At 52.3% G+C, this 9,499-nt stretch overlaps 1 long non-coding RNA gene across 2 annotated transcripts in view; it reads right to left on the reverse strand.

Moving 5' to 3' along the window:
• The window catches only part of LOC120608478 (uncharacterized), a 20,466-nt gene that overhangs the window by 8,194 nt on the left and 2,773 nt on the right, over nt 1-9,499 (reverse strand). The window contains exon 2 of one of the 2 annotated variants that reach the window (XR_005654402.1): nt 5,799-5,971. The exons of the other annotated variant lie outside the window; for it this stretch is intronic. This is a non-coding gene — a long non-coding RNA (uncharacterized LOC120608478). The remainder of the gene's footprint in view (nt 1-5,798; nt 5,972-9,499) is intronic. 2 annotated transcript variants of the gene reach the window in all.

Raw genomic sequence — 9,499 nt, forward strand, 5'->3', positions numbered from 1 at the left:
CTTAAATAGAAGGGCTTAAACAACCACATGAGAAAAGAAGGCTAAATATAAAGGAAAACTTCCTGACAGCAAGGAGCACAGACCCTGAGCCAACGTATGAAGACAGGCACAGGACACACGGGACCTGCGGTCCCACTTCTCTCCAGGGTTTAGGACCAGAAAGGAGGGTGCATCTTTCCTAAAACGTGGCAGCACAGCCAGCCCCCCAGCAGCTCCCACACTGTTGGCCTGTCTCCAGACCAGTCTCCTGGTGGGAGCTGGAATCCATGTCCTCTGTCACCTGGAGGAGTCTCATCAGCCACCTTCATATAATCTCCAGCCCCTTCCCACTTATTTCTGGGGGGAGGGGGTCCTTCCAAAATTGTCTCCACCCACCTGCCCTAGTTGATGGCAACAGCTGTCACTTCAGAAAACAGGACTGCAGCTGCCTGCAGGTCTCCCCTCTCCTGTGATTCAGGTCTTGTTTTCCTTGTTCTGAGTCTCTGACTAAGAAGTACCCCCATGACCATCCGGTGAGCCCCCATGTCCGAGTTGGCACGAACCTCCAAAAAGATTCTCTTTCAACCCCCTCATTTTTTAGATAATGAAACTGAGTCCCAAAGAGATAAAGTGAGTGGGTGAGTTTTCACCAAGGGAGCCAAAAGCCTGCTGACTCTTCTGTACCAAGCAACATGAGCCCACTTTCCCTGTGCCCCACAACCACCGGGCCCCACACTGCGCCCTGTGCAGCATCAGGGCCCTGGCAGCAGATGGCAGTCTCCGTGTTCTGGTGGGGCCAGGCGTGACCATGGGGCAAAAAGGAAAGGCTCACTCACGTGGCCTGACTCACGTGGGCCCAGCCGCGCTCCACTTCTACCACGTAAACAAGTCCTGGGCCCTGGAGCCGCATGCGCTGGAAACATCCTTCCCTGATCGCCACCCATCAACCTCTCAAGACACAAAGCCTGTCCAAGCATCTGACACAAGGTGACTTCTCGTCCTTGCCCCTCCACCCGTCCCTTCCCTATCGTGACAATCTCAGAACCACGTGTTCTGGCAGGAGAGGCTGGGCACAGAGTTCTGCCTCCCCCAGGCACATATTTTACCCGTGACTCGGCAAAGTCTTAACCTGAGTGTTCCCCTGACCTGCGTGGACAAGAGAGGGGCACGGTGACCAGGCTGAGGTAGATGCCAGCTGCCGCCTAGTGAGGGTGGGAGACAGAAGGCCAAGGGCAGCCACAGCTAATGGAAAAAACCATAGCTGTTGGAGACCAAAGGCCTGATTATCTACTGCCACCTTGATCCCCAACTCACTGCAAGTTCATTTAAGCTATGGGGATCTTGAACAAATTTTCTAGGTGTTAGAAAAAGAGAGGGATCAGCATCCGTATAAATTCTGGAGGTCCAACAACCTACATACTCTTAAATTCCCTCCCTGACCAACATCTGGATCCCCCCTCTTATGTATGGGCGTCTGCCTTTTCCATAACGTCTACTTTATCTTTTAATTCCATCTTTTTATTATTAATGACCTGTCCCACATTAGAATGTATACCCCATGGGAGCAGAAACTTGGTTGAGTTCGGTATCCCCAGCACCTAGTCTGGTCCCTGGCACACAGCAGAAGCGGAATCCAGATTTGCAGAAGGAACGTGTTTGCCTGCTCAGCCCTGCCTATCCGCAGAAACCCGAGGGACTCCTTCTCTGCCCCACCTCTCCGAAAAGGGGTGCAAAGCTCCCCTGGGCATCTGGCCTTTCACACTGGTTCACATCAGTTCTCCTGGCTGCCTATCCTCTGAGGGTCTCAGCCCCCCAAAATGTCTGACTTCAGCATAAGAGAGTGAATTAAAAATACAGGCTTTGAAAGTGCTTGGGTTTAAATCTCAACAAGTCGAAAGCCTTGGTTAAGTCACTTAATAGTCACAGTTTCTTTAACCATCAAAGGGAAGTAACACCTACTTCATACGGTTGTTCTGAGGGTGAAATCAGATAGGCAAAGGGGGACCCTTAACAAGAGCCAGCTCCCCTTTCCCCGGACTGCACGCTGAGACCAAGAACTCTGGTGCCCATGTCATGCTTTCGTGCCTCATCTCAGACCCCATCTGGGCTCCATACACACATATCCATTCTAGGCCACAGCAGGTGGCCCTGGCTGAACACTGGACATACCCTCCCACCCCGTCCTGGCCTTAATCCTGTGGTCAGACGGTGCACGACCATCTCTGCACATCTTTCTCCAACCACATACCCTCATTCCTCCCCTGCCCAGGTTTAACACGACTGCATCAGGCTCTGCACAGGCCTTGGGGCCTGGACGTGTTTCCTGGCTGTATCAGCCCACAAGCAGCTCCTGTGGACGGAGCCAGCGAGAAATCAAACCGAGTCTCTGCTTTCCTCACAGACATTCCAAGTCCCAGAAAAGCAAAGCAAAATGAGGGCCTCCCACGGACAGCCGGCTAGTGGAAAAGGGCAGTATCTCTTACATATCTCAGAGGGAGGCAACATGCCCAAAAAAGTGACCGGCACTAGGTACAGATCCTCTCTAAAGCTGCGGCTGCAGCCTCGGGGGCACTTGTGCCAGGGGACAGAGCCAAGACATGCATTAAACAATTCACAGCCCTGACCAGACCAGAATGCGATGGCATCGAGAAGGTGCTGACCAATCAGGTCCCCTGACAGGGCCCCGCCCCCACACCCGATGGCCAAGCCACACCACCACAGCTCTAGTGCCACCAGCTCTGTTAACCTCTGCTAGACCCCAGATGGAAAGGCTTCACGCTATCTCCTGGCTCCCAGACCGCAAGGATCCAAAGGTCAAGAAGGAAGTGCCAGATATGCCTGGCCCCCCTCTCAGGGGATGCCAACTCTTCTGCCAGCTTGACTTACAACACATAATGCCCCATGTCATGTCAGCAGAGGCCAGCTGGTGAGCAGGGAGAAAAGAACTAGGAACACAAATAGGAAAATCAACAGGGAAGCACCAACCCCAATTCTGAAAACACCAGAGGCAACAGACAACTGCGTCACAAGGAGCACAATCAACTGCTCCTCTGCTTCTCACCCTGGTCGCCCCAATCTACACAAAGGCAGGGCTGTGAATGCGAGCCGTGGTCACCCAGAGCAGGTCCAGGGACACACCGCGCATGTAACAGTGGAGGCTCCCGAGCACGGCCAGCAGTTCCATCTGGCTCCAGCCCTCCAGCCGGCGCTGGCCAGCCTATCGCCGACACATCCTGAGGGACTTGGCCCGCTCATCCTCATCTCTCCAGCTGCACCAAAGCTGATCTTTCCACTTTGTTTGTGTTCCAGATCCAACGCCACTAGCCGCCCCTTGCTACATTACTGCTGGAGGGGCCGAGACTTGTCAAATTCCTTGAAGGAAGAGACACCGGACTCTTCCAGACAGCTCTGGATTCCTCAGCTGGCGAAGATCTCAGGGCTGCTCACAGCCAACTTATAGACTCACCTCCGATGAGAAGAAAAGAAGGGGAAAGCCTGAGGCAGAATTCGCCAGTCTTCCCTGGAGAGCAGTGGGAGTAGGGTGGGGAAGAGACACGAGCAGAGAGATGAGATCCCACAGGTGCCTCCTGATATTAGCCAAGAGCATCATAATATTACCCAGCACCCTTCCTTTTATCTTTAGACCCCAGACAAATCTGCTCTTAGCTAACTGCAACCAGCCTTACTGGCCCTGAACATTGCAGGAATCTATTTGATGGAGGAGAGATTTCCTGGTGACATGGCAAGCACCTACAGTCTGCTTTCTGAATTATCTCTATAATATGACAGACCTCCCCAGTTCTGCAGGTCATCATCATTTTTAATCACCGCTGCTATTATCATCAAGTGAGGCAGAGAAAAAAATATTTCTACGTTAACTGCCTACAGATGCCTTCCAATGGCTTCCCGGGCCAGCAATTTTTTTTTTTTAAGGCAAAAGCAGTGAAAGCCTAGAGGTAAAAAGTGATTCGCTCAAAATAAACCCCAAAGTAGGAAAAGAGCCCCAAAGTCCACTGCCCAACCATAGTCTAAACTCCAGACCATAACCCTAGATTAAGGCCAGCAAGGGTAAAGGTGCCTAAAGTAAGAGATGACACAGGGAAGAGCACGTTTAAGTCCCAGGCAGGGTCCTGGGACCTTGAGGGGTTAAACCCAGAATCTCAGGCCAGGTGCTGGGGGCCAACAGAGTTCCCGGTCAGTGACCGTGGGAGGCCCAACTGCTTGCCAACTGCCACATCCAGCAACCTCCCCAGCTATCTCCCACACATCCTAGCAGCCTGGTCACTTCGGCCGGCCGCCCTTCCCCCAAGCATCTGCTGGTTACTAACCCCATTCACAGAAAAGCCAGGAGTAAGAAAATGGAAAGAAGAGAGCAATTGTTTGGGAGATTCTAAATGAAGAAGTTTGAGGATTCCTCATTGAATGAGGAAAATGGTCTCAATGAGAAAAGAAAGGGTTTGGGGCTGATGGAAAGGGGGCAGCCCACACCTGACTTACCTGGGAAGCAGAGAGGGGATTACATCCTATTTTCCATGCTGCATCTGGTTTCCATTAAGCATCCTGGTGATGAGTCACTGACAACACTAAAATCCTGTCACATCGACCGGCACTGCGGTCACAGACCCACACAACTTGGTGGCTCAACACCACCTATAAGATGAAGGAGGCAGATATCCAGTCCACTCTGTCCATACCACCTGGCACAATATGCTCAGTCACCACCCAAGTCCTCCTGAGGATGGCTGACACCTCTGCTTGTTAAAGCCAGATTTCCAGAAACCCCAAACAGGGGTGAGGGCTGAGAGCAGACACAGCTCCCAGATGCCTGGAGCTGAGTTTGCCCTCATGTATCCCAAAGAAAATCAAAGGAAGGAGGAGGAAGGGGCGGAGGAAGTCAGGGAAGACAAGAGGTCCCAAAGAAGGAAGACGGAGGCCAGAAGACATCCTTGGGCAAAGCAAGGCAAACAGGAAACCAAGAAGACAGCCTGGAGGCCGGTCGGTGCCACAGGCCACACTATGCCTTCAGCCGCATCACACACCCAGCCTCTCCTCTCCCAAATCCCAACTTCATCGAGAACTGTCAGCCCTCCTAGCCCTCATCCTACACCAGCAACCTCATCCATGTGACTGACCTTTGAATCCGTCAACATCTGAAACAGGGGAAAGAGCTTGGGGAGCCCTGAATCAGACGCGCACACGCACACACGCGTACACACATACACGCGCACACACACGCGCACGCACACACACACTCCTTCCTGGAATGAAAGGCCCCTCCGAGATGTCTCATTCTCTAGGTTCTGGTTCTCTGATAGAAAAGCTCCTCTCCCACAGGGGAGGGCAGACACGGCCGATAAGAACTGCTTAGCACAATGCTATATATAGTTGAGGTTCCAAACGGCCTGGAGATTTGGAGCTAGAACTTGGCAGAGAACCATGCTAGATTCTGGCAAAGACCAGCCTCCCCTAGCCAGCCAACTGAGAACCTCACCTCCCTGCTGGAGGCAGTGAAGGCAAGCAGGGTCCTTCCATTCGGCCCATTAACACTCCGTACTGAGGGACACAGGCTTTGGCTCCATTTTAGGGAAAATTGACTTCGCCTGAATGTGAGGGAGCTGTGCGGGGGCTGAACACTGAGTTCTAGCCTCTCTGTACCTCTCCCGCGGCACTAGAAAATCGATCTAGTCCTCTCTTCTGGAGGACCAAGGGTGGGGCTGTGCAGAAAAGGAACAGAGATGGCACAGCAGCTGGCTGGGTTCGATAAACATCTATCCATTTCCGACATTTGAAGGAATAAAAGAATGCAGACAAATACTTACTACACAGAGCCAGGCTTCCAGGCATCTCCTTTTTCTGTTCCAAATAAATACAAACAGGCACACATTTATCCCACAGTGTGACGGCTGTCTTCTGCATACCAGCACCATCCTCAGCTGAGCTGAATCTCCAAGAGATTGTCACTTACTCATGGAGTTAAACTCCTCTGAGTTCTCTGTGGGGAATAAGCGAGAGGAAGACAGATGGGCACAATTCGCAGGGCCAACCTCAAGCAATGAATTATGCAGGCTCCAATCAGAGTCCCATCTGGGGTTAGTATGTGGCCCTGGGACCATGGCTTTCAGCTGCTGCTCGTCATCCAATGACAGAAGCAAGACTATGCCGGGCCCATCGTCTTGGAGAAACGCTGGTACCAGTGGGCACAGGGTCTTGTCAAGGTGGGCCTGTCCATCACTTCTTTCAAAAAACATATCTGAGGGACAAGAGAAGTCTCTGAAGTTCAGAATCTGGGCTCTTAACGCACATACAGCTTCTGGACAAAGAAACACGAAACTCAAAGGATCCAACGCCCACGTACACACAATTTTTTTTAGGTCAAGTTGCTCTGTACTCAGGCTCAAAAAGACATGACACAAAGGGGTTAGGGCTGCCTTTGTGATCTCGGTGGGAACGACTGGCTCCCGTCCCTTGCCCTGCCTGTGACCTCGGTCAGGTCTCCCTGCTCCCTCCCGCTCCCAAGGTCCCAAAACAACTCCTTCCAGAGATCCCCAATGAGTCACACTGGAAGGTCTCTGGGGAGAGAAGGAGGTGCTCGGCGACAAATGTCAGCGTTAGCATCATTTACGGGAAGCGTGAGGCCGAAAAATGGCGCATGGGGAAAGGGGGCAGGGAGCTCCAGGGCCAGGCTGCCCCTCGACCCCCACCAAAACGTTGTTTGCTCCTCTGTGCCCAGAGACTAGCAGAGGGAAAGGGAAGCCAGATGCTAGGGTTTGGCCACGATTCAGCGGCGGCGACGGAGGTCCATCGTCTCTCTTTCTCCCGAGAAGACATGGCCGGGTGGGGCCGGTGGGGCGGGGCCGCCAGGCGGAAGGGCGGGGCCTCGGGGATGTCACGCGCACGTCACGCAGGTAGCGCAATGCTGCAGACCGAAGAAAAGCCTAGAACGCGTAGCCGCCATGATGACACACACACAATTACGAACTCAAGGCCCAAATTTTGCCTAAGAAAGAAGTGCGCAACATGAAGGAGAGAAGAAGAGCTCAGATTTGGGACAAGGAAAGGGGAGGCTGAAGCAGGCTGCCCACGAGCTGGGCTTCAGCTTACCGCCAGAAATGTGGACGTACCATCTTCACGTGATGCCAGCGGAGGAAACATAAGCGGCCACATCCCATGATGGACCCTTGCTTCTGGGGTCCTGGAGCGTGCCTGCTAGGCCCGCTCCTACCCACAAAAAGAAACTTGCCTTCTATCCGAGGCAATGAGCCACAACAAGAAATCCCAAAGGGCTTTCTGGCCCTGGTAAGGTGTCTCTCGTTTGGGACCGACCAGTGAGAGAAGCTCAAGAAGCAACCCAGTTTGCCAAGCTTTCCTAGTAACACCAACAGCTGCATTTTCTTTTCAGATTCTAAGCAAGGGTCCTCAGAACCCTTGAGTTACCTGGTGTCACTCCCACCCCAATGTCTAGCAGTGGGCTTCTTCTTTGCCAAGCCCCTCCTGAAAATGATCCCAGCCTAAGGGTCAGCTCCGAGCCCCAATGAGCTGTTTTTGCTGCTTTCATGTTGACAGAACGTCCTGGCTACTCAGCTGAGCGCTCCATCTCCCTGCTCTGACACACTGAGTCATCATCCAAAGAGGAAAAAAACAACAAAGCAGTCGTCACCAGGGTCCCCACTGCCGTCGGCTGTCAACTCACGGGCTGTTGTCACTCTACAGCCCCAGAACTAGCCATGAGGGGGGCTTCAATGCCCAACTCCCCTCCCATGGGATGCAATACCATCGGGAATTGGGCAGGCCACTGCTGTGAGGAAAAAAGGGAAACTAACCTGGCATCGAAAGGCTCCCAGGAGGACGCCCTGGTTAACTCTCACTCTGCCACCACCAGTCCTCACAGCTCCATCGTTCCCATGGCCTTTTCCTGAGGCGGAAGCTATTTATTTTAGGTGGGGGAAAGGTACTATGTGGCAGGCTTCGGATGCATACTACCTGGTGACCTCCTCCCCTGCCTCTGCTTCTGGTACTACTGAAGGCGTGCAAGCTCCCTCCTCCTCTTTCTTCTCATAGCAAGCCACCTATGAGGTGCCTTCCTTAAGTCCCCGATGAACAACTGGGTAGAGGGAAGGGGGCTTCATCACTTTCTGTTGGGAACCTACTTGCCAGGCAATATATCAGGCATTTCTGTGTAGTAGGTTATAGTGGCTTCATCTCACTGAGTGAGGACCCTAAGATTTAGATCAAATGACTTATCTAAAACCACCCAGCGACGACAAGGCGGGGTCAAGATGAAAATCTAGGTCTTTCCAAGTACAATGTCCCTGCTCCCTGCCTTCTACGGTCTCCACCAACTTCTGGGTTCTAGAGTTTATTTCTGCTCTGAAGATGCTATGACCCATCCCACCTCCACATCTTCTTCCAAGAAGAAGGTGACCAGGGTAAATGAAGTTTGTTAATCCATTTAGTTTCAGCTACAAAAACAAAGCTAGCATCATGAGTGAAACTGGCCACAAAGAAAGAGGAGAAAGTTAACAAGACAGCCAGGACAGTGGCGAAGGACAGCTAAGTGACCCAGAGCTTGGGTGCAAGAAGATCGGCCACCCAAACTCCCACACAGCGTTAGGGACTTACAAAATTCCTTAAATAGACATGTTTGGGGGATCTACCTCGTAGGAGGCACTCTGCAAACACTAGGGACTGAAGGGAAAAATGCAAAGGCTTTGCGAGACCAGGGTTGTAACCATGACCAGAACACTTACCAGCCACGGCACTCCTCTCACACAGTTGTGGTAAGGAATAAACAAGAAAGAGCTTGACGTGGCACCTGGCAGACAGAAGGCACCAGATAGGTATGTGTTTTCCTTCTTTCCCTAGCCTCTCGGAGCTCACGGTATAATAGGTGACATAAGATTTACACATTAAAAACAGTAACACAAGTGAAGTAGCACGAAGGAGGGATGAAGCATGTGGGAGTTAGTATGAAGGGGGCAGGGGTGGTAACGAGGATCCCTTTCTGTGACGGTAATAAGGACTGGTCCGCGGAGGACAGCGGGACTGCCGCAGGTGGGTGCCCTGGAGAGGAGGGATGGAAAACATCACTAGTGAAAACAGAAATGGAAAAAGAAAAAGTCAGTCACCTGGTTTTGTCAGAATACATGGTCCACATAAGGAAAGCCAGAGAGGCAAGACTGTGCAGGAGAGCTAAGGCCAGTTACGGACAGCCTTCGGCAGCATGCTAAAGGGCATAGATTTTATTCTGGAAACGATGAGAAACCATTTTAAATTTCTGGGCAAGAAAGACAAGATGGCCGCTGCACGCAGAAGGGCCTGGAGAGGAAAGGGACGGGCAGCAGGGAGCCTCACTGTTGGACTACAGCTGGAACCACGGCACTGGCAGGGGGCGTGAGGAGAAACAGAGGAGAAAAATGGTAAAAAGGCAGGGCCATCCGAACAGATCCTCAAAGCTGCCACAGACCCCACCCTGTCCCCACGGGGAGAATGCCGGAGACAGACCTATTTGGGGAACACAAAC

The sequence above is a fragment of the Pteropus medius genome, unplaced genomic scaffold (genome assembly GCF_902729225.1).
Source record: "Pteropus medius unplaced genomic scaffold, Ma_sr-lr_union100, whole genome shotgun sequence".
Taxonomy (NCBI): domain Eukaryota; kingdom Metazoa; phylum Chordata; class Mammalia; order Chiroptera; family Pteropodidae; genus Pteropus; species Pteropus medius.